The 25,707-nt window shown below is 44.5% G+C and overlaps 1 protein-coding gene across 1 annotated transcript in view; it reads left to right on the top strand.

The window, feature by feature from the left end:
• Nucleotides 1-513: 513 nt before the first annotated feature.
• The window catches only part of AHNAK2 (AHNAK nucleoprotein 2), a 61,519-nt gene continuing 36,325 nt past the window's right edge, over nt 514-25,707 (top strand). Inside the window, exon 1 of the mRNA XM_032768794.2 lies at nt 514-599. The gene's annotated coding sequence lies outside the window, so the exon portion shown is untranslated. The remainder of the gene's footprint in view (nt 600-25,707) is intronic.

The raw sequence follows: 25,707 nt of genomic DNA, 5'->3' as shown, positions 1-25,707 counted from the left end.
GTATGAGAAGCTATATCCAGTACAAATAGATTGTTAATGACGCAGTTATGCCTGGGAAAGGATCTCAGGAAAAGAGATGTTTCATTTGCTTTCTCTCTCATACCCGATGTGTTTTCAGTCACAAGGAAGTTGTGCTTGTCTGTTCGCCCTGTACAGATACAAGTGCTTGCGGTCGCAGGCTCACAGTGGGACAAAGACAGAGCATGTATTGAAACCCACACTTTCCTTCTACACTCCAGTGTGAGTTCCTAGCAAGGAACAAGCGCAGAGTTCAGTCCTGCCCTAAATGAAGCATTACAGCTGTTGCTTCAGTACAGCGGGTATTGAATTTCACAGGCTGTGTCATCTGTGACTGCACTCTTTGGCTTAGGGTATGGCAACAAGCCTCACCGGGGCTCAGCCACTCCCTTTCTGACTGTAGAGAAACGCCCCAGTCTACACAGAAGGAAAATTATTTTGCTGAATTTCTGCACTGCCCTTATTCCAAATGCAATAGAGAGAGAGTGAGAAAGAGCAAGAGCTTGGGGGGGCAGACTCTGGATTGGTGTTCTGGGCAATTTCAACTTCAGGGCAACTTTTGAGAACTTCAGTTATTTTTGGTAAGTTTGTTTAAACTTCCCTCTCTCTTTCTATGATGCAGTGTGCGCACGTTTGCAATAAATGAAGGGGCTCTTAAATTAGAATTGTAGCTGCGTGTGTGCTTTGATATAATGACTGTCATAAAGGTGCCATGCTATCAGCTATGCACTCGATCAGTGAAACGTACACAGACATGTACATATACTGACCATTGGAAATCTGGTGATGCTGAGGGAGGAAAATAGCTGAGACTTAAAATAAGGTGCACCCAAATATAACACATGTGGCTGCATGTAGAGTTAAGTGCTTCCACATCTCATTTGCTTAGTTCTTGCATTTGGAGAAGCAGTGTTACAAATTAGCAAGTGAGTTCACAGCAGGATTGAGAATGTTCTGATCTCATTCGCAGTCACACACACAGATATCAAAAGCTTTCAGTGCACAATCAGCTTTGAGTCCTGCACACATCTTAAGATTCAACAACTTGTCTATTTCAGGTACATATCTTTCCCTCTTCCCCACTCTATATACTTTATAGTGAAACCCCTCATAGTGAACTAGGACATAGTGAAGCTGTTTATACTAAGCTAAAATTCTACTCCCAAATTGTTTCAGTGCATCACAATGTGCAATTTGCTTGCAAATGAAGTTGTCTTATCATGAAGATGATTCTTCTACATGTGGTTTCCACTGTATACACACAGTTGTATTTTACAGTAGATAATGCTCCCACAAGAGGGATACTGTATATATGTGCACTATATATAATAAATACCATATACAATATATACAGAGTCATAATATATGTGCATGGCACTAAGCACCCTATATATTGGTAGTATGTGAGGCTAGAAAAAACCTCAAAGATTTTAAAGACAGAGATGCACAACCTTGCTGGTGCAAATGGGATCTCAGATATCTTTCCTACGGGAGAGTGCTCCAGCAAAACCTGCTAATAAAACCTGGCTAAGATCTGTCTGTCTACCTATCTAGGTTCTTATATAATCCCATCAACACAGTTACTGTGCACCTTAAAGATCTTGATCAGATTAACATAATGCTAAATTTAATGCCAGGGGATTTGAAGTGGGGCAGCATTGCATGTGTAGCTACCCAGAGAAAGATCTGGCAGCTTTAAAGTCTTTGATAGAAAAGAGACATTATTCAAATTAGAAGACACCAAACAGATGGGACTGTACCACAGAAGTAACAGTTGTTTTCTGTGATTTGTGAAACAAGACACTCTGAAGATTTAATTCTACTCCATATAATTATCATGATAACTGTAATTGTTTTTCTTCTACAGGTTGTTATACTAAAGAATAACCGTATATAAACTATTCACAGCCCTAAAGAGAGTTTCCTCCCAAAACTTGATGCTAGCGTACTCGTATACACAGTGTTTTAGGAGTTTAATCAGCACCATAAAATGCATCATGCCTGAGGACTTTTTATCGGGCTGCTGATTTTTTTTTTCTTTTTAAACTGACAAGTGGGATTGAAACATTTATTTGCAATAACCTTAAAAGTTAAACTATAAAACAGCACTAGTCCTGCTACAGTGTTAATAAATTCTGTGCTGGCTTTAGCTTCTCTGTTGGATAATGTAGATTTTTAGCTGAAATAGCATAAACAAACTTTCTTTGATCTAGTCATTTTACTATTTTTGGTGTGGCACTCTCGTAAAGTACACTCAGCTATTAGGTTACATGGTTTGTGTAAATCTTCTTAAAGTAAAGTCAGTTTGACTGTATACTCTGCACTTAAAAGTAATTCACTGAAGATGGCTAAATTCCAATCTACTGTACAGCTGTGTTTAGTATGAAAGATGGCAAGGTGTTTCAATCAGAAGGGGTGTCTGTATGGTTTGTTAGTGATAATTCTCCAGGAGTTTGCAGACAGTGGATATTTTAGGTTATTAATCATCTTGGGAGATGAATCTGAATTCCCCAAAATGAGGTCAACATGCCTTTATTCACTTTTGGCTGAACATGGAGCTCAACACTGCAGTGAAATACAGCTGTCTGTCTATAACACACTGCCAGTGCTTCACTCTGTAAGAGGTGCCGTTGGTTATAAAGGCATGATATTACTCAATGTAAAAAAGGGTGGCAGAACCTGGCCTTTAATGATTTATTCCAAGAAGTATTCTGCTCTTCGCAAAGCAATAAGAATTTATGCTTCTTGGTTTGAGTCTTTAAAGAATCACCAAAGCTCTTGTTCTTGAATGTACTGACTTTGAAAAAAAAGGGTATCTGTTGTACTGCAGAACCAGAAAAACACTAGGGAGTTGAAATAATAACCAGTCAGGGAAGAAATGGGGGTGTTTTAAAGGTGGGAAAGTAACCTACAGTATATCATATATAGGTAGCCATTTCTGTGTGCTATAAACTCAGTCCATGATATATAGCCAGCAAAACGCGCTTTGGAGAAGTCAGGGCTATCACTGTCAGGAAGAACAATCTAGCATGCTGCTGCGGGGTCTATGACTGCAGGTTCAGCCTTACACTACTGGGTCATTTAAAGAATGGCTCCATAATGTTGCAACCTTCCACCAAGAAATTTCTTACCCACAAGCATGAATAGCTCTGCCTGAAGGTGGGAGACCTGACATTCCGTACAAGCAGGGGTAGCTCCATAGCTCAGGCAGGACCAACCTCTGCCGAAGGCAGTAAAACTGGAGCTCCCACGCTTTGCTTCCTCTCTGGGTCCTAGTGCCACCTCTCCTTCCATACCGAGGCCGCCCAACAACAGCGGCCCATCCCACTCCCTGTAGCTCCCAGTGCCTGCAGCATTCCCTCTCCCTCCAGAAAAGGCCCTAGTCCTGAGGGACCAGCTAGGATCTAGCTCCCTCTGCTTGCTCTGAGGCTAGGTCAGATGGAGATTAGGGCACTCAGCCTGGAGGTCCAGCAGGCTGGAAGAGGTCAGGAGGATGCTTCAGCTCCATCTTTGGGCCACGTGAGGAGAAGGATCCCTCCTGTGAACGGCAGCAGTGCCTGGCTCCTGCATGGGAAGATTAAAGGTGTGAGAGGGGAGGATACCTAAGACCACTCAGTAGCCAGGCACACTTCATCCTCCAGATATTGTAAGGCAGGACTTTACTGCCTCGAGTGGTGGAAACAAGGGAAAGGATGGGGCCCTCCATGTGCTACATCCTTCTTAATGACCTTCCTATTTCGAAAAAGGGTATGTCTCCGTTGGAGCCAGGAGGGGCAGGGCCCAGCTCACCAGGATGTACCGGAACTAGCTGTGCTGAAGATAGCACCTAAAAATACCATGTCCGTGGCAGCTCAGGTGGCTGCTCAGGCCAGCAGCGAAGTAGATACTCTGAGACTGAGATGGGATTGGATTGGGGGCAGCTAGTCCGCACAGCTGCCGTGGACGCACTATTTTTCTGTGCTAGCTTGGGTATGTCTACGTGAGCTGGGGATCACCCCTCCCAGCTCAAATGTAGCTGACACCTCGAAGGCTGTAGGTGGGTAAATAAAGTTACTGAAGGACAGTGCCTTCCTGTAGCAGTCAAGGGAATCGACACTTGACTGTCAGAGAACAAGCAGTGACCGAGGGGTCTTTCACAATCTGATCCACAGTGGTGGGGCAAAGAGGGAAAACAATGGCTTTAATGGTTGCTGAAAATAATCCAGACTGGTTAATACGCAGAAGCAATAAAGGCAGGGCTGATGCTACCATTAAGGCGAACTAGGCAGTTGCCTAGGGCGCCAAGATTTGGGGGCACCAAAAAGTGGTGCCTCCAATTTTTTTTTACTGCGGTTCCTCCCCGAGTGCGCTTTCGCTGCTCCACTTCTCCCGCCTCCCAGGCTTGCAGTGCCAATCAATTGTTTGGTGCTGCAAGCCTGGGAGGAGAATTAGAATGGGGGCAGCGTGCTCAGGGAGGATGCAGAGCAGAGGTGAGGTGTGAGGGGGGGAGGTGCCACACTACTTCCCCGGGCCAGTGGGGTGGAGAGCTGCCGCGGGCATGCCTCAGGGCAGGGGGGGAGCTGCCATGGGGGGCGTGCCTCAGGGCAGGTGGGGCAGAGAGCTGCCACAGGGCGGGCGGGGGGGGGTGCAAGGTGGAAGTTTTGCCTAGGGCATGAAACTTCCTTGCACCGGCCCTGAATAAAGGATGTAACATGTGCAGGGCCTTATCTTGCTCCCAGTGGTGAAACTCCTATTGACAACTAGCAGAACAAGTTCAGGCCCACGGTGACGGCACATGATCGCAAGCCAAACTTAAGAGAGCAGAAACACAAACACATGACACAGTAGGGGCATCAAAGGGATCAGCTTCATCTGCCAAGTAAAGACTCCTCGGTCTCTGTACAAAGTTACTTTTTTGCCCAGCTGCAAATAAAAGTAATCAGATTAATATCACTGCCAAGCCAGCTGAAAAACACTCGCCATTAGAAAATGGTCCAAGAGGACAGTAAATATCCAGTCTGCTGTCCACACAGCAGAATAAATACATCCTACACTTAACAGCATTAGGCTGTAACTTTAGTATACAAACAAGGTGACTGTAACAGCCATGTCATCACTGCAGCTTTCTGGTTTTAAAGTACAGCTTTACCTAGCTTCTGCCTTCGTTCTTGCTCCATCTGCTGAGAGCTAAGGACCCTCCTGTTGAGAGGTGAATCCTCTGAGGTGCCTGCTGATTGTGGTTCTAATGGAGACTCCAAAGTCTGGGATCTGCTAAACCTTTTTCTCTCCCTGTTCAGTACCAGAAGCCAGGCAATCTGGCCACCTTCCCCTGCCTAAATTAGCTTAATGAAGTAATGACAGTTCCCATGGCCATCAGCATTACCTGCTAAGCTTCTCCTTAAGACTCTCCTTGGACCCCTCGCATGCTCGCTTTCCAGCTGTCATAGAATCATAGAATATCAGGGTTGGAAGAGACCTTAGGAGGTCATCGAGGCCAACCCTGCTCAAAGCAGGACCAATCTCCAAATAAATCCCCTGCTCCCAAACCTTTTACCCTAAGCCAATGATGATCTAAAATTCCTTACCATTCCACCAGTGCCCAGAAGCCCAGTCTTTTCTTACCCCTGCCACGTCTTGACCTCATCCTGCTCCAGCCATCCAGCCCCACCAAAATTATTTGGAGGGCTGTGGTGAAGAATATGAGTCTTAGACTAAAGCGAATACTCAAAGTACATGTGCAAGAACTGAAATCCTATGGGGACTGTGATATTCCTTTACCTGCATTGTGAGGACTATTTAATTAATAGCTGTACAGCATTCTGAAGATGAAAAGTGAATTATAAGTAGTAGTTAATCATTTTTAAGTACTGCTTCTATCCAACAAATGTGGTTAAAACTAGTTGAAAGTGAACCTCAAAAAGGTTTGATGTGTCCATTTAGTTCAGATAAGCATCCAAAAATCTTTTTATGTGAAATGTACCTGAGTTTATTAGAAAGTCCAAGGTCAGAAAAAAAAAATCAGTCCAGAAATTTCAAAAGAACCAGCTTTCTCATGAGATGGCAAACATTTCCTGGTTCTAGCTGAGCCTTTCCTGTACTATGTCTGCTTCTAATATCAGCTGTAGGCAGATTAGAGAAGCATGCAAAAATGTCATTAAACATTTCCCAACATTTTCAAAGCTCAGACAAGGTCAGGTTTTGGTGTGGTTCATGTTTTAGGTGAAAGTTTGAGTTGATTATTATTTTGATCTGACTTGTGTCTCCTATCACTAGTTAAAGTTGACTTCTTGCACATTATGGGACTGATGGTGGGGGAGGGGAAATAAGGCATGTAATTGTGCAGCAAAATGTGCAAACAATTCTCTGCCTAACTAAAGTAAGCAGTTACTCCATCCCCATTATACTGGCAAACTGAGTAATTACATGGCTATTTACACAGTTGTGGTAGCAGTGTGCAATTGTGAGCCTAACTTTTTATAATCAGGTTTCATATTTACAACTATTCATCGCTAGAAAAAATAAGAGTGGTTAGTGAGTGGTGATATGTCACTATTAAACTCTTAACCAACTATTGTACCGGGGCATAATATGACCATTAATTAACTATTATAATATGATAAGCAGTTGAAAACAAGATGTTTTTTAGAAATATTTCATACAAAATATTCATAGAGGGAGATTTCAGTTACTTTGGTGACTTGCAGAGAACTGGATGGAAACATGGCATGGAACAATTGTGGAATGCATAAAGTTAGTGATATTCCTTAGTAAAGCAGTGTTAAACTAGACCCGCATTTGGATTGTATATCCATAGCAGATCTAACAACTGCTTCAGTCAGTCTGGCAGGAATTTATGAATGAAATGGACTGGGTAAAGTTAACTCAGGAGTGATCCACCTTCACTTTAAAAACTGTTTCTCTTTAGCGTTTTAAGAGAAGCTGATTGGTATAATTGTATTGGCTGATGCAAGGAAATCAGACATCTCAAATGTTGTGACACCAGTTACAAATTAATTGGTAAATTGTATGTTTTATTGGCCAAATATGTAAACCCTGTTTATCGGAAAGAAAACCAAAAAGCCACAAAAGGAAGCCTAGCACTTGCAGATTAGTTTCAGGGTGCGAGTAATCTCCTGCATATACTGATTTGTTTTTAGGAAAGTAAATAGAGACTCTACTGTGTGCAGCTACTAACGATGCGACTCTTGTAAGAGGAGGTTACTGCCGAAAGTGGCTCCGTAGTAGCCAGTTATTTCCAACAAGTACCACTGGGCATGCCAAGCCTTTTGTTTGCAAAGGAGCTCTCTGCCTCGTTTCTCTTCTCCTCCCCACCTAGGGCTACTAATCCCAAGTCAGCAGAATTGCCCACTTCACAACTGCACAAGTCCATTTTAGTCCACAGGATTCCTCCTGCAGAAGACCAGAGCAACATTTCCATACCATCGCCAGTGAGGAGCACAGTATGGATGGGAGTGTGGGCATTCAAAAGGTATTCTGATTAGAAGGTCCTGTTATACAGGGAATGTTAGAACATAAAATACCATATAATGGAAATAATAAAGGTGAAATGTAAATATAGGAAGGGGAGGCCATACAGCGGCACAGATGGTTGCAGAATAGCAGTGATTTGTAGGTTCCTCAGACTGAATTCTAAGGAGAAGTATTGACATTGGTTTTGGGTAATTAACCACTGAAACAACTTAATAAGGGTTGTGGTGGATTCTCCAACACTAGTAATCTTTAAATCAAGACTGGATTCTTTTCTAAAAGCTAAACTGTAGTTCAAGCACAGCTGTTGGACTAGAAGCAGGAATTAATTCCGGGGAAGTTCTATGGCCGTTGTTATGCAGGTGGTCACGCTAGATGATGATCACAATGACTCCTTCTGGCCTTACAATCTATAACATTTACCATAGCAGCTGCTACCAAGTGTGGCTGATGAGAGATGCAGTAGCAAGTAGGTACTGTCATTTACTCTTGTCTGCAGTGTCTAGCACAACGATGCCCCAACTTAGATAAATCTCCTGGGCACTACTGCAGTTTAAACATGAATGCCGCAACGTACACAGCTACCAATTAAAAATCAAAACACCCCTTCCTGCTAAAGGGTGGGCCACAAACGGCATGGGAAATAATTTCACAGCCAAGCATCAAGTAGCAGCAGTGAGGGATGCTGGGTGGCAGATGTACTTTCAGCTGTGTTCCCAACAGGAGGAATTCACTATGTATGCAAAATGCATGATGCAGAAATCTCATAGATAGCAGGATTAGATGATAAGATTAGATGCCTCTGAAATAGATTAAATTAGACAGATAAGGGGGACTTGAGGCAAGGTGTTTTCGGGGCAGGGGGGGAAGACGTTCAATTTTTTCAGTTCTCACAATGCTCTTGAAAGGAGATTTCAAACTCATGCAACATCTGAAAAGAAGCTTATTATGGGCCCAATCCAGCAAGTTCTGCACACAGAACTCCGGAGTCAAAGGCAGCTAACCCTGGATACAGAAGAGCATGTCAGGAAACCAGAAGAGAAGAAGCTTTGCAGTAAGAATGCCAAATAGTTACGCCCATTGAAAGTTGGCAAGCATGTTCGCTTTCAAACAGAGAAGCATCTGGCACCCTGCCAAGGTAGCAGCTATCTCATGCACACCAAGGTCACGTGTCATAACTACTTTGAGGAGCACTCCTACGGGAACAGAAAACATCTAAACCCAGCCAAAGATAACTCTGTTCTCTCTTGAGGATGGAGAGAATGCCGACAGCACCCCAGTCAGTGACACTGGAAAAGCCTGCAAGCAGCAGTCTATGGGCAATGGAGCCACCTCAGCAGTCAGCCAAGCCATTGCAGAAGCCATTGCAGAAGGAACTGTGTTGAGAGGTGGCCATGTGATCAGAGAGCCTTTGAGGTTTATAGACCATATGTACTGACACATGACCAATAAGAGGAGACATAATTCTCTCATCCGTCAGGATGTTCAGGTCATTTGCCCTGACATCTCCATTTATGTTTGATTAATTGGCCCTGTTCGCTGTGCTTGGACTTTTTGGTTCGTTTACAATTGATTTTTTTTTTTAAACAGAAGCTGTAACAGTTATCACTGGAGCCTGCAGATATTGGCCCCTGCCACATGACAGGTGCATGGTCCCTTGGAAATGCTGACCGAGCCATATGACTGGGACAAGGAATCAAAGCTCTGTCTCTTACCAGCACTCCTGTGGTGGGGAACTGCAAGTAAATTCACGTGCTTTAAAACACCAACTGACAGCTGTATTGCTGCTTTAAAGCACAGCCTCGGAATAGGGTAGATACAGAACTGCAAAGCCCCACTGAATGCTCCCAGAGAGATACACAATGGGTCTGATTCTCCACTGCCCTGCACCTTGCAGGGTAATTTACCCAGTGCAAAGTGAGTGCAAAACAGGTGTTAAGTGCCACCAACTCAATCAAAACTTGACTGCCCCACATTTTTCTCTTTTAAAATGTATAATAGTGAAAAAAACACTATTCCTTCCAAAATTGGGCTACAAATGGCCATAACAGCCCAGCATCTGGGATAGCTGACATGCCAACAACAAGCAGGCTGTGCTAACTCGGTTCTTCTGAGGAAGCTGGAGACTGACAGTGATCAGATTTTGATGCACTGGCTTGCTTGGAGACACGTATGAGTCTGGTCAGTTTCAAGCATACCAGGCTCACAAAGAAGGGAACCTGGGCATCATGAGTTGGTACTGTGAGAGCCTGCCTTTGTGCTAATACCACCACCTACTTCTGACCTAGCTCTTTTCATCAGCTGATCTCAAAGCGCTTTACAAATTAGGTCAGTATCGTATCTTACAGATAGGGAAACTGAGGCACAGAGCAGGCACATAACCTACCCAAGGTTACTGTGCAGGCTAGGGGCAGAGCCAGGACTAGAATTCAAGTCTGCTGACTCCCACTCCAGTGCTCTGTCCACTGAACTATGACTGTAGCTCTATTTTTTAAAGAAGGACTAACAAAGTCTCTTCCAAGGGATAAAAATCTAAGTTTGAAAATGTCCCTGTGAGGAAGACGGAGTCAAATCTGGGGTCTCTCAAGCTAGTTATTGTTTACAGAAAAGCAACAGTCAGATTGCTTATAGTCTTACTCCGATTACATCTTTCTACTGATTATTTGTATTATGATGGCACCTCTCAGAGCCACAAACAAGGATCAAGGCCTTCATGCTGTTAGGTGCTGTACAGACATGTAACAAGACAGTCTCTGCCCCCAAAGAACTTACTGTCCAAGTACCAGAAAGGTGGATAAAACAGACAAATGGGTGAAGCTGGGGGAGGGAAGGGTGAGATTAAAAAAACCAAGAATAGAGTTTTAGCAGAAAAAAAGAAATCTTTTCTGGAGGTGTTGAGTTTGTTTTACTACCTGTGGGGCTTCCAAGAACTCTCAGTGACTTCTAGTCCTCCTAGGCTCCTGCTGCTTGGGGCAAAGCGACAGCTGCACTTACTCAGTAAATCCCTCAGTGCAAGTTTCTCCTCTAGCCACGCAGCAGAAGTTAGTGTCAGTGTCCTATTCCTGCTATACGTGGGACTCACAGTCTGCTGTCACGGAGAAGTGCAGAATGTCAGACCAGAGGGCTATCTTTACAACACTGACTTCTCTGTCCAAGAGAAATCACAAGTGCAGGATTTTTGTAAAGAAAGCATTTTATGTAATCTACAGCTTTCAATGTCAAAGTGTTTTTGTTTACACCAGCATATAGGTCGGGGGTGATAAAATGCCTGTTACCTGCATCTGCCCTTTTAATTACTGATCAGCTCTTCTGAAATATCCTTTTGCCAGAGCTGCAGGCAATGAAGTTACAGCAGCAGCACCACAAAACCTGCCTGTCCAGAATTTCTTGATTCTTATAGTGACCGGCAGTAAAAATGGAATAGTATTTGCCCTGAAAGGAAAAAAGGGAGGCAAGTAATGGAATACCCTAGCTGATGATCACCCAGATATCCAGGCTTACCCAGACAGGAATATACAGGGAAGCTGAAGAAGCAGTACATACCAACATGTCTCAATAGAAATAGAAATAAACATCCATAGCTCCTGGGAAGGCTGTGAGAGTGACCTCCTAGACAGATACTGTGTCTTATATTGTATTTTAAAGGGATGTGAAATTAACACTGATCGGACCATCAGTTTTTAAGGAGAACTCCTCACTGAGGTCAGTGCCAGTGCCCCACTGCTGTGGCCCACCTCCCCTGCCAGTACAACACAAATGCATTGAAGATTTTTTATTATTGTATATAATAAATTCTAGTGCATACTTACCAAGTCTTGATCCAGTAGGATTTGAAAGAAAGGGAGCTAGATCAATCAGTTATCATTATTACTACTGTCGCACCGAGGGGCCCTCATCATATTCCAGGGCTCCTGCATACTAGGCGCTGCACAAACACATCAAATTGCCACAAGAATGTTTTAATAATAATGGAGGCAGTGTGATCAGCTGGACCAAGCACTGTATTGGGACTCAGATTACCCAGGTTCTATGCCTGGCTCTACTACTGGCTGACCTTGGACAAGTCACTCCCTTGCCCGTGCCTCAGTTTCCCCATCTCTAAAATGGGGATAATGATACTGCCCTCCTATGTAAAGTGCTTTGTGATCTACTCAGGGAAAGTGCTATGTAATAGATATTAATTATTATTTGAGTAAATACAATGTTTTCAATATTGAAAACAATGCATTTATTCAAACAATAATTAATATCTGTTATATAGCACTTTCCCTGAGTAAATATATATGTATATATAAAATTAAAGGACTCTTGCTATAGCTGGCAAAGAAATCATTTCCTAGCTCTCTTTTAGGGCTGGATTCAATAAAAATGCAAACTGACTTCCTTGCCAGCATTGGAAACAATTGCATTCTCCAGGCTTGGTCGGTTCAGTTCCTATTGACAAAGGGAGAGCAGGGAAGACATGGGAAAGTAAATATGAAGCATTTCCTCTCCCCCGTTAGCTGAGGGAGGTAGTGTAGTCCTGTAGAGCTAGCCTTGAGCTCCAAAACAGTTGGGTTCTAGCCTTGGCTGTGCACTGATTTCATGTGAAACTTTGTGCTAGTCACTTCACTGTGGTGCCTCAGTTTCCATCACTGTAAAACAGAGATTTGGTCCGCAAAACAAACTTTTGTTCTGTCCTGGAGAGCAAAGCACAAGCAACTAGCCTAACATCACTATCTTCCTTTGTAAAGCCCTTTGAGAGTGATGGATGAGAAGTGCCATACAAGATCTAAGGAACAATAATCATAATAGTGATGTTAGGCTAGTTGCTTGTGCTTTGCTCTCCAGGACGGAACAAGAGTTTGTTTTGCAGTGCACTTATTCCCCCATTTTTGATTGCACAGACCATCTTCCCTCCTAGCCCAGATCACACGGCATCCCTCCACCATCCATAGCAGTTACTGATGTGCATAAATAAATAACGTTAGGATATTGAGCTATTTTTAATTGTTACGCAGGTGGCTTCAGTACCTGCAGGTGCTTTCAGATTCTTGTCCACAGCACGGAGCCAGCCAGGCTGACACCTTTTCAGACTTTTAATGAAAAGCCTGGGCATCTGTAGAAGCAGCTGAAAGCAGAGAGATGGAGCCAGCATTCTATGACCTAATGACCTCTCCCCAGACCACCAGTAAGTGCTCCAGAGTCCTATAGTGAGCGACAGTCGACAACTGGACAAACCACTGCCTTATAGCTATTTGTGTTTGGTCTTTATTTTGTACCTGGCTCAGATGCCTCATGTTAGTTGCCCTATAAATAGGGCCCTACCAAATTCTTGGCCGTGAAAAACGTGTCACAGACCGTGAAATATGGCTATTGTAGGGGGGCCATAGTATTACTATCCTTACTTCTGTGCTGCCTTGAGAGCTGGGCAGCTGGACAGTGATGGCTGCTAGCCAGGCCCCTAGTCCAGAAGGCAGTGCTGCTACCAGCAGTAGCATGGTATTGCCACTCTTACTTCTGTACTGCTGCTGGTGGCAATGCTGCCTTCACAGCTGAGTGCTCGGCCAGCAGCTGCCACTGTCTGGCCGCCCAGCTCTGAAAGCAGTGCTGAAGTAAGGGTGGCAATACCGTGAAGCCTCCTACACTACCCAAGGGTAGCCTTGCAACCCCCCAAGTCTCTTTTGGTTTGGGACCCCCTACACTTACAACACTGTGAAATTTAAGATTTAAATATCTGAAACCATGAGATTTAAGATTTTTAAAAATGCTGTGACTGTGACATTTACCAAAATGGACCCTGAATTTGGTAGGGCCCTACCTATAAATGAATTCAATTAAGAGTTAAGTGACAAAATACTTGATCTTTTGTGAAAATATTTAAAGTTAAACTGATTCAAAAGCTAGCTTTAAACAAATTCAATAGTTATTACTGGGTACAGGATGGAAATGATCATGTAGCTTCCCCTTAGTATTTAACATGTCATAATATCAGTTTCACAGGAGTCCAGTGAAGTTTTGCTCGACACAACACAATCTGGGTAGTTGAGGATTCAGCGCTATGTAATTAAATGATCAGCAGCTACCATATAAGTCCCATGACATGTGCATTTCAAATTATAGCAGTACCCTGTATCCCAGTCGTTTATCTTGTGTTCACTAGTCAAAAAACAGATACTTCCTAATGTCTACAGGGAAGTCAATGGCCACTTGGAATCAGACTGTTGGAATCTCTCTCAACAGAGCTATACATGGAGCTCAGATAATTTTTCATTGAGGACTCCACCAAATGATGAAACCCTTTGAAAATAGTTTTGATAATGGAAAAATTCTGGACAAAGAGGCAGCATGCAGGCTGTGGTCAGATGTCTAATATCAACAGAAAATGTTGATTTTTCCTATAGACAATAATACCTTACCCTGACATTTGTACAGCCTGGAAGAAAAGGGTTATTTAAAATAAATAATGAAGCAACAATAACATAAATCTGGTCTGGCAGAATATAGATTAAGTTATTCTATTTTAGAAATGGCTTGAACTTTTCTTTAGATAGGAAACTTCTTCCTGTAGTTTGGAAATTCTTTCTTTAAACAACAAAAGCGGAGTAGCCCGGTCCAGTGACCTGGACAGTAACATGTACACCTCCCTCACTCAGGGGTGGTGGTGGTGACTGACACACCCAACCCAGCAATCTCTTCCCTCCATACCTGGCTGGGCCTACGGGATGGACTCGCCTCTCCTGGGGCCGCGTCTTCCTGAGGCAACATGTAGGGGGAGGAGGAGGTTTCTGTCCCTGACTCTACCACTGATCTGCTGTGTTAAGCAAGTCACATCAGCTCCATTTCGTCTCCTGTCGTGTGTCTCATCCATTTAGACTGTAAGCTCTTTGGGGCAGAGACTCTCTTTCACTTTGTGTTTGTACAGTGCTTAGCACAATGGGACTCTGATCTTGGTAGCGGTTTCTCGATGCTACTAAAATACAAACAGTAATAGAAAGTGAGAAAATTCAAACCATTGGCTTATGTGTCACTGAATCAGATAAAAGGATTTTGTGTGAGCAGGCTGTGAATGCCTTGGGGTTTGATCCCAAGAGGCCATTGATTTCCAAAGGCTTTGGATCCATCCCACAACGCCTAGTGAGAGCTCCCAGTACTGCTCCCTGCACAAATAAGACAACTTTCTATGTTTCATTTTAGACAGAGGCTCTGTTTGGATCACTGTAGGTTAAAGTCAACCCAGCCGCACAGTTCCCATTTCTAATGTTTTCCACTCTCGATATTCTTCTTTTTAATGTTGGTGGATCCTGTGCCAAAAAAGGTGTTTCCTCCCACAGTCTCCTCAGATTGTTTTGTAATTCCATTTTCCAGTCCCCAGAGAGCGAAGGTTAGTCATAAGTGTGCTTTTGGCTATCAGATTCATGTGTGGTTCACTATAGCAACAAACAAAAGCATTAGTCAGAAACTGGCAGGGAGCTATAAACACATATTTTTAGAGATATTACCCAGAGTTTGCTTAATTTATGTGGTACTCCATTGCCACACAACAGCACCCTCATGGGACTGTCTATGCTTTTTGAGTAAAAACCTTAAAGAAAATTTGCAAAAAAACATACTACAGTGAAATTAAAGGGGTTTTAACTGATGCTGTAATTTAGAGATCACAGGCCAAATTCTGCTGTTATATCCATGTAAATTCAACCTTATTATACTAAAGTCAGTGGAGTTGGTCTGAATTTACACCATTGCAACAGAATATGGCCCTATGTTCATGGAACAACGAGAGAGGCATACCGAGTGAAATTAATCCTGCTTCTTTGCTGTATTCTCCTCCCTAATTTGACTGCAGCACAGGGATTAGGTATAAAAGAAAGTGGTTTGCAATCTGTAGTTTAACCTCACTGCAGACATGCTTGGAAAGGAGTATCTGCAGCCTTACAGTGAGAAGTGAAGAATGATGAGCTGCAGGGGCAGCATGACTTAGCTAGAGACTGTCTCTCTGGTAATGCTGCAGCCCAACCATTTGTCTTCTCTTTAGCTCCACCAATTCTGGAATCTAAACCTTTCCCTTTTTCTGACAGCTTCACTTAATAAGAAACACATGCATGTCACATGTATCTTCCAGCATCCTTGGGCTGGAACTGTTCAACAGGGAGATTCTCGTGTTAACTAGAAGCCGGAAGGGCACATTTTCAGACTGCTCCCTTCGTACAAGTGGTTGCAAAAGTGTGCATGCATCTACATGGGGAAAATATCTCTGCATGGAATTTCAACAGCTTAACAGCTACAGGTTCCCTTGTGTTAGACTTTGCACTTATAAAACTCATTGAGCCCACTTGCAGCTGCAGTAGACTATTTAAAGTGTGCGCACAGGTGTCAATGCTTTTCAAGCACGTGTAGGTGTTGTGCATGTGCAATGCGTGGTGAGCATATACACACACATGAAGGCTGTAGGAAGGCCCACTTCTAAGTAAGGTGACCATATTTCTCTATGCGGAATACTGGACAACTGGTAAAATTACTCATATTCAAGTGAGTTCAATGGCAAACAATCAGAACTATGAAGTACAAACATTCAAATCAACATCAAGTTGACTGAGCCTCCGTTAAAAAAAAATACTGCATAGCTGGATTCTTTTTATTTTTCTTCTTATCTTTAAGGATTTAGGGTTCACACAGGGAGGAGTGACACACACACGCTACCTCCCCCACCCCCACACACACAGGGAGAGGTGACACACACACGTACACCTCTCTCACTCGGGGGGTGACTGGCCCACCCAACCCAGCAATCTCTGCTCTCCATACCTGGCTGAGCCTCCGAGATGGACCCGCCTCTCCCAGTACCTAGAGTCACGTCTTCCTGATGGGGCAGAGGGAGTCCACAGGGTCACATGCTCCTCCTCCCCAGATTTCTGCCAGGGTTCATACCAGAATGTGGCCAGCAGCAGCCTTTCAGCACTGTGCGGGAGGGAAAGGACAGGAGCTACTTCCAGCTCCAGGGGAAGACGAGGGGATAAGGGATGACCTGGCCCATGTCTTTGCAGAGCTTATCGCTTCTGTGTGCGCACACCCTCACACTCCCCCACCCCCACACCATGGCTGGAAGCAGCTTATCCCTTCTTGCCCGCACACTTGCACAATGTCTAAAGGCAGCTAACACCTCCAGGCTGTTGCTGGCCACCGACATAACCCAGTGCTTCCTGTCTCCCAGCTACAGCATGGGCAGGAAGGGGTTAGGCCCGAAGGCTGCATTGTGCACCATGGCCAAAGGAACCTGACTGCCAGGGCTTCAGTGAACCCGGACAGAGAGTGGCTCAGCAGGGGAGGGTGGGTGCCGAGGGGACAGAGCAGCCCCCCTCCCCCCCCAGGGGCAGGACCCATGGTGGAGGGGTGGTAAGGAGGGGTGAAGACGGCCCAGAGGGCTGCGATGTAGCCTGCAGGTTCGGGGCGTGAACAGCCTGGAATCACTCGAGCTCATCTGAGGGGTAGAGAGGCTTCCTCATGCCAGCTCTGTGCAAGGCTTTGAGACATGCAGGGCTTGGCTCCTCCTGGCCAGCCCAACCAGAGGCAGTGGGGGAAGGAAGGAGCCTGCCGGCCAAGCTGTTAATGAGCTGAGTGCTTCAACCAGGGGCTGGTTCTCCTCACAGTGCTGGGAGCGGGACGTGCCCTACCAGTGTGGCTATGGAGGAGCAGCAGGGCTGGGAGGTGAAGGGGCAAAGCAGGGAGAGGACAGCTTGAGGAGGAGCATGTAAAGGGCGGATGGGTGGGCAGCAGAGGCAACACGGAACTGGCTGCTGCCTGGCACCTGCCCGCACTCACCAGTCACTGCAGCTCACACTGCGTAGCCAGAAACAGGACTAGGGGGCAAGGCCCTACTGGCTGAGAGATGGCACGCTATGCTGATGACCAGCAGAGGAGTGTCCGGCCCCGCGTGCTGCATCTTCGCTCTGCCACCAGCTTTGCAAACCCACTCCCATCGTTGGCCACTGGACCTCCCCCCACCCCCCCAGTCACTGGGTTGCGGGGCAGCTGGCAAGTGGGGATCCAGTCAGCAGCAGGACCCGCCAGTACTGATAGAGGGAGACAATATGGGATAATTTGCCTGTTTTTAAAAAAAAAGTTGGGACGCCTGCAGGAGGGTTTAAATAAGGGACCGTCCCTTTAAAAACAGAACATCTGGTTACTCTACTTCTAAGAGATCAGCCATTCAGAATAGAGAATCTACCAAATAATCATGGCCAAAAATAAGTTTCAGAAGTAATTAACTCTTTTCTCAAACTGAAGCCATTGAAATACATCACAAGTCAGCGCTGATGGATCATTGTGGTCTGAGCTCAAGAATGAGAATCAGGAAATCCTGAGTGCTAGTCCCAGTTCTGTTCTCATTCCTTGTGGAAGTCAGTTATTGTGTGTATAAAGCACATGAAAATCTGTCCCTGAGCCCTTTTCATAACCTGCCCCTTTTGATTTGATATTAGGAATGCTGAGCCCTTGCCACTTTCACTGAAGGCAATGGGAGCTCAGCTTTTCTGAATTTCCGGTCACTCGGTCTCAGTTTCCTCATAAGTAAAATGGGTATATACCATAGTCAGATGATGTTTAGGTAATGTTTCAAATGTGCTTTAAAGATGAAGGGCCAAATTTTATTCTCAGTGACACCGGCATAAATCTGGAGTGACACTTGAATCTGGCCAAAAGCATACAATACACAACAAAATATTTTAATTATTGGTACAGATGTTGAACTGCTATTAAAATCACAGCTGAAGTAGGAATCCTAAAACTGCTGTGTCTAAAAATGCAACAAGGGTTCAGATTTCAGACAATTTTTCCCCCCTTATGAAAAACGGATTGGACAATATCAAGTTACATGGTGCAATCATCCTTTGTTGGTTTTTGTTGTTGTTTTATTGACTGGAGCCTAGTCTTGCAAACACTTGTTACTGGACCTAGTGCTTAATACTGGAAGTAGTCCCATGGAAATCAATGAGGCTTTTCACTGTACTGAGCATTATGCCTGGCAGTAAATGCTTGTGGGATCAGGTCTTCTTATTTTACCAAGCATTTTTTAACCTGTTTCTTTGTTTGGTTTTATTATTTCCATAATATCTAATGCCCAATGTTTTTTAAAAAATGGAATTGAGAAGAGAGGCATTGATTCTTATCTGCTGACCCTGGGCAGGAAGCCTGGAACATTTGGCTCACTCGGATTTAGCTCCAGTTGTGCCATCCTAAAGGCAGGATAGCAGCTTCTGTGGGATTATGTAGTCTGCTTTTGCAGTCCAAAGAACGGAAGAAAATAGAAACATAGGACTGAAAGGGATCTCTTCAGTCACTAAGTCCAATCCCCTGCTATCGCAGGCAACCCTTCCATATAACACCTTTCACAAACTTACCAGGCTCCATATTAAAACCAGTTAGGTTTCTTGCCCCACTACTCCTATTAGGAGGCTGTTCCAGAATCATGCTCCTCTGATAAGAAACCTAATTTCCAGCCTAAATTTACTCATGGCCAGTTTATATCCATTTGTTCTTGTGCCAACATAGTCTGTTAGCTTCCAGAGCTCTTCTTCCTCTCTGGTGTTTAATTCCCTGATGTGTTTATAGAGAGCAATCAGCTCCCCTCTCAGCCATTGTTTTGCAAGGCTGAACAAGCCAAATTCTTCGTCCTCTCTCAGAAACTAGGCCCTCCATCCCTTTGCTCATCCTAGTAGCTGGGCTCTGCACCTGTTCCAGTCTGAATTCATCTTGCTTGAAAATGGGTGACTAGAATCCTACCCAGTATTCCAGCTGAAGTTTTATAACCAGTGCCTTGTGAAATGGTATCAGTACCTCTCTATCTCCACTGGAAATACCTCACTACCATTCTCTTCCTCATCCCCACTCGGAGACTGCTGTTCCTCTACTTCCTTAAGGGGGACAGCTCAAGGCTGACTTCAGGATGGACTGTTCCCCTCCATCAGTGCTGTTGTGCAATACTGCAGGGTAATATGTGAAGCAATCTTTCTGTGACTTGCAATGGCTCCCCAAGGGTTGGGGAGCAGTGTCAGACCTCTTGCCATCACTGAAGGCTGCCAGTCAGGACCTCTAGTGCATGTTGCTGTTCCTTTGTCAGGGACCAGCGTGTGCCTCGCTCTAGAAAGGAACCGTTTACTGCAGTTAATGAACAGGAAGCTGGGGCCGTGGCTGTGTTCGCATGCTTGCCGATCATGCCTCCTTGAAACCAGGAAGTAAGGCAGGGTGGAAGAAGGCATAAGTTAAAGTAGGCCACCCTCTCCTATAACCTACACTTTACAGTTCCTTGGTGTGTATATTACCCACTCTTCTGCTCAAAGGATCTGATTTTCCACTGTCTTGCAGTGAAGTGTAGTCACTACAGGTGTGCACAGTGGGTGTAAATCTGTTTTGAACAGGGGTAAATGACTACATAAGGTACAAGGTAGTGGAGGCTCCAGCCCACACACTGTTAAATAGGTCTAAGGGAGTCTAAGTGGGTCAGATTCTCCTTTTACTTATGTTGGTTTTCCACAGATGTGACTCCATTGACTTCAGTGGAGTCAATCCTGATTTACAATGAAATCAGAGTCAGGACAAGGAGTCTAATTTACACTCCTGGTTGAGCTCCCCCTGCCCACTAGGAGGTTGTGTTTGGGTCCCAACACCCCGGGCCCCTGTGCTTTAAGCTGCCTGAGGGCTTGTCTACACTTAAAACACTGCAGTGGCACAGCTCCGCTGCTGTAGCACTTCAGTATAGATACTATGAACGCCAACAGGAGGGGTTCACTGAGAGGTGGTAGCTAGGTGATGGAAAAATTCTTCCTCTCTATACCACGGGTTAGGCCGGCTTACTCACATTGTTCAGGGCACACCCTGAGCGACATAGCTGGGTTGACCTAACTTTTTAGCGTAGACCAGGCCTGAGGCTGGGTAGGCTCCAGCACTATCTCTTTCTTTGAGCTTTCTGGCACACTCCCTGGGCACAGGCTCTCTGTCTGTTACCCCTTCAAGGAAATGGGGCCTCGCAGTCCAGGTGCTCTAGGCTCCCAGGATGAGTGCTGAGCCCCAGAAGACACCACAGGGGCTCATGCACACCCTCTCCCAGAGGACCAACCTTGTGGATGCGCTAGTTTACCATTTAACTCATCAGGGACATGCGATAATCGAAGCACATAACCCAAGGGGTTTGCAAAAAAGGGAATCTAAAACAATCTTTACATTAGATAGCACAAAAAAGATGCAGATTCAGGCAAACTGAGAAATGTCTGCATATATTTCCCTGCCTCAGTTTCCTTACCACTTTGGAGAATTTGTTGGGATTAAGGCAGAGTTCTCTACAGCAGTGGTTCTCAAAGTAGGGCCACCACTTGTTCAGGAAAAGCCCCTGGCGGGCTGGGCTGGTTCGTTTACCTGCCATGTCCGCATGTTTGGCTGAACGCAGCTCCCACTGGCCACGGTTCGCCGCTCCATGCCAATGGGGGCTGCAGGAAAGGCAGCCAGCATGTCTCTCAGCCTGTGCCACTTCCTGCAGCCCCCATTGGCCTGGAGTGGCTAATGACAGCCAGGGGGAGCCACAGTCGGCAAACCTGTGGACACGGCAGGTAAACGAACCGGCCTGGCCCGCCAGGGGCTTTTCCTGAACAAGCGGCGGCCCTAGTTTGCAAACCACTACTCTAAAGTGTTCAGATACCCACTCCTTCATCTCATGGCTTCTCTGAATCATGGAGTCTCCCTCTCTTTTTTTTCCAGCTCAGCTTCCTTTGGTCTTACCCTGGGCTGAATCGATCCCTCGGTCAGAAAAGTCCCTCTGCTACAAAAAAAAAATGCCTCTTTGTTCCTCCCACTTGCCCCAACCTTCATTTTTTGATTCTGAGAGTCTCTCTGTGCTTATAAGTAGGACCCTACCAAATTCCTGGCCATAAAAAGTGCATCATGGACCATGAAATCTGGTTTTTCGTGTACTTTTATCCTATACTATAAAAATACCCGATAATATAGGATAAAAGTATACACAAGTACACAGCGTTTCTTAAACTGGGGGTTCTGACCCAAAAGGGGGGATCTCAAGGTTATTGTGGGGGTAGGGGGGGCATGATATTGCCACCCTTATTTCTGTGCTGCTGCTGGCAGCAGCACTGCTTTCAGAGCTAGGCACCCAGCCTGCAGTTGCTGCTCTCCAGCTGCCCAGCTCTGAAAGTAGCGCAGAAGTAAGGGTGGCACCATGACACCACCCCCCACACACTATAGCCTTGTAAACCCCCCTTTTGGGTCAGGACCCCAGTTTGAGAAACGTTGAGTCTTATGGGCTTTGCATATTTATATTTTGCCATTTTTAAATACAAATTCATGTTTTGTTACAACACCGTGAAATGTAAGATTTAAATATCTGAAACCATGAAATTCAAGATTTTTAAAATGCTATGACCATGAAATTTACAAAAATGGACCACAAATTTGATAGGGTCCTATTTATAACGTCCTACCACTAACCCTGGTTTCTTTGTTTCCTCTTTTCTGCTCCCAACCCCAACCTCCTTCAAAGAAGCTGGAGAAAACTAGTTCTCCTAGTTTCAGCCACCCTGTTGTCCTAAAATGCTTCCACCTGAATGGGAGCCATTGAAATTAACGGCTCTCCATTGTCCCTGGTCTCAGGGGAGGCTCTAGCTTTTTTGCCGCCCCAAGCACGGCAGTCAGGCAGCCTTTGGTGGCTTGCCTGCAGGAGGTCCGCCGGTCCCGCAGCTTCAGCGTACGTACCACCGAATTGCCGCTAAATCCGTGGGACCGGTGGACCTCCCACAGGCGCGCCATTGAAGGCTGCCTGACTGCCGCCCTCGCAGGGACCAGCAGGGCGCCCCCCGCGGCTTCCTGCCCCAGGCATGTGCTTGGAGTGCTGGTGCCTGGAGCCGCCGCTGCCTGGTCTGGGAGAGACATGCTACAGCCCTAATAGCAGAGGGTGTCATTCAGTAATGTAAAATCAACCAGAATTCATAAATTGTATGTAGATTCCCCAAATCATCACAGTTTTTGTATATATTACCTCTAAACATGGCACTATTTATTTCTGTGAAGAAAATGTTAAGTATGTAGCTCCAGGAAGAATGCACTCTGAACTGATTTTAATTCCCAAAATATGTTTAACCTTTACATGTGAATAGTTCTCCATGCCAAGCTACACGGTAAAAAGACAGCTATGCATTTAGATAAAGACGCCATTATTTTCTACTTAATAGAACTGCTTTGTACGTCTGGAACTATTATGCATCAGGGTTAGGATTAGTAATGCAAGGCAAGACACAATGTTTTTTAGATTTTTGAAACAACTCCACCCCTCTCAGTTCATTCATGCAGGAGCTAGAAAGTACAGTGCAACTTATGTTCTCTACTATATGAGACTTAAAAGGAAACCCAAGACACTATCAAGGAGATAATTTTTAAAGCTATAAAAAATATTTTCACTATTGTTTATAATAACCCTTGTGAAACATACAACTGAAATCTGATTCCTTAACTAAACTGCATTTTTCTCTGTTGTGTCTGAACATTGGTTTGTTATTTTTGGGTGCCCCAGCCATGCTGGATTGATGGTGCTGACACTGCTTCCAGGGAGCGAGGAGGGAGAGGTGCAGGGTGAAGAACATTAAATTATTTACAATACCCGCAGAATGGTTCACATGGACTTTGAAAAAACTAAAATAAACTGATCAATTAAATTTGTGATCTTCAAGCTCCAGCACTGTCTGTCCCTCTGTAACAGCCATGATCTTATGATCTTAAACGTACTTTCTAATCACTTGAAGATAATTATCTAATTTCCAACAATGTAACTGCAAGCTCAGAAAACAGATTATGATTATTTAACAAATACATAAAGAGTAGTTTTTCAAACTGCATCCTCGCATGGTTAAAACATACTGGGCCAAATTTACCCCTGTGTAACTAGGCCAGATTTTCAAAAGAGATCAGCTCCCATTTAGGAACCAAAATAAACGGTCAAGATTTTTCAGAAGAGCTCAGTAGTTTGAGTGCTCTGCTTTTTTGACACTCTGGTTCTTATTTAGGTGCCTAACTACTAGCTGAGGTTTTTTGAAGGTCTGGTGTCAATTGGGGGTTCTGAGTACTTGCAAATCTATCCCCCTACAGGTCAACCCAACCAAACTTTAGTTTTGTTTAAGTCAGTGGAATAGCACCAGGGATGAATCTGGCTGTATCTAGATTAATCTGTAAATCTGGATTCCCTTTTGTGAACCCAGAGTTTACAGTTTCCAGAAACTTTCTGAATTTAAAAACTTTCCTCCCTATTGAAGTGCATACAAATAAAGCAAAGTGTTCTGTGCCAAATATTATGTTGCTACAGCCACAGTGTCTTGGCAGAAAAGATTTTTATCTAACTAAATTTAGGAAACTAATAACGTTGTCTGTGATATAAAATATTTTCCCATAGAAAATTTCTGTTGCATTCTCCCCCACACTTGGACTTTCATTATTGCTCTTAAATGGAGTAATTTAAGTTACAAGTCTTTTCTTTTGTAACGTTTAACAACAAAACAAGTTGCTTTCCTCAAATAGCAAAGCAGTTTCCAAGGGCAGATATTTGAGTTTTTATAAATGGTTGTGCAAAAGCTACAATGTTTTGATTGCATTCCTGTTTTGAAAGGGAATGGTCCTGGATACCACAATGATGTGCAAAGTAACATCACCTGACTAATATGTTCAAATCCAGAGTTATGGGTGGCAGTGATGTAAAGTCCATATGTGCTACATTTGGTTTTATATGCAATATGAATTGATGCTGTCAGTATTATTCCTACTGGACAAATGTCCACACCACAGCAAACACCATTAGAACTGGTATTAACTGGGGGAGTGGTGGGGGGGTGAGAGGAGAGTTTGTTTCGTTTGGTTTTATGGCCATAGGGAGGACAAGAATGAGTTGCATTACCTTGTTGCCTCTCCAGGTGGGTGCTGAATCACATTAGGATGACAGTGGAAGCTTACAGCCATGCTCATGCTGTACCTGTTCTCTGGTTAGACGGAGAACTAAAGCCTCCACGGCTGCCAGTCTAGTATGCCTCAAGGAATACATTCATTTTTTATTTGATCAATATTTAAATTGGAACCAGGCTGAGCTTTTGACAGTGAAACAGGAAATCTACTGTAGAAAATGCTTGGTTCTTTGGCTCAGTGGGTTGGAGATGCAAAACAATGCAGTATAGATAACATGCTTAAGCTTGAGGGATCCTGCTTCACATTAGATACTCACTGCCTGCCTTTCTAGAGGCATAATGCTGAATTCACGGCGATTTAGAAGGCAGTATATTCGGGAATTATTCCACTACATTGTGAAGTATCAGAGGGGTAGCCGTGTTAGTCTGGATCTGTAAAAGCAGCAAAGAGTCCTGTGGCACCTTATAGACTAACGAAGTTTTGGAGCATGAGCTTTCGTGGGTGAATACCCACTTCGTCGGATTCATTCGTGGTATCCATCCATGAAAGCTCACACTCCAAAACTTCTGTTAGTCTATAAGGTGCCACAGGACTCTTTGCAGCTTTTACATTGTGAAGGAAAGCCAGAGACTCAGTTTTACCTGGATAGACTGGTTTGTGATACAGATCAAGGATTAGCTTAATGAGAGTCAGTTTATTATGGAAAAATGGCTGCAACTTAATTAACCAAAACAATTAGACAGTCAGTTGTTGTGACAAGTTGTAACTCTCTCCCATGCATCTGACGAAGTGGGCATTCACCCACGAAAGCTCATGCTCCAATACGTCTGTTAGTCTATAAGGTGCCACAGGACTCTTTGCTGCTTTTACAGATCCAGACTAACAAGGCTACCCCTCTGATACTTGTAACTCCCTTGTAATTCCAAAATTCCCAAGCCTGGTGAGACACTAAGATCATACACAAGCCCCTGAGGGCCTGCTTAAAATACAAAAATCTCAATAGGGCATTGCCATAGGCTTCTACTCACTGCTGGGGCATCTCCTTGTGGCCATGCCTGGTGATTAACTCCACTCAGATGCCATAGCCCTTTCCTCGCGTCATGGTCTCGCTCTCTCTCTAGGACTTGATGTACTCCTTCTTTGTGACTCAGCCCCCCAGTCAGGTCACTATAATCCTCCCTTCCACAGTATCAAAGTCCTATCGGACAACTGTCCCAGGTAGTCTTTGGCTCCACTGCTCAGTCGGTGCCACTTCTCCAGCAGTTGGTAGGGGAACCCAGGCCTGCTCTGCATTCTGGGTTC

The sequence above is a fragment of the Chelonoidis abingdonii genome, chromosome 4 (assembly GCF_003597395.2).
Source record: "Chelonoidis abingdonii isolate Lonesome George chromosome 4, CheloAbing_2.0, whole genome shotgun sequence".
NCBI classification, from domain to species: domain Eukaryota; kingdom Metazoa; phylum Chordata; order Testudines; family Testudinidae; genus Chelonoidis; species Chelonoidis abingdonii.
Note: the sequence above shows the minus strand (reverse complement) of the source record. Positions and strands in the feature narration are given on the sequence as shown.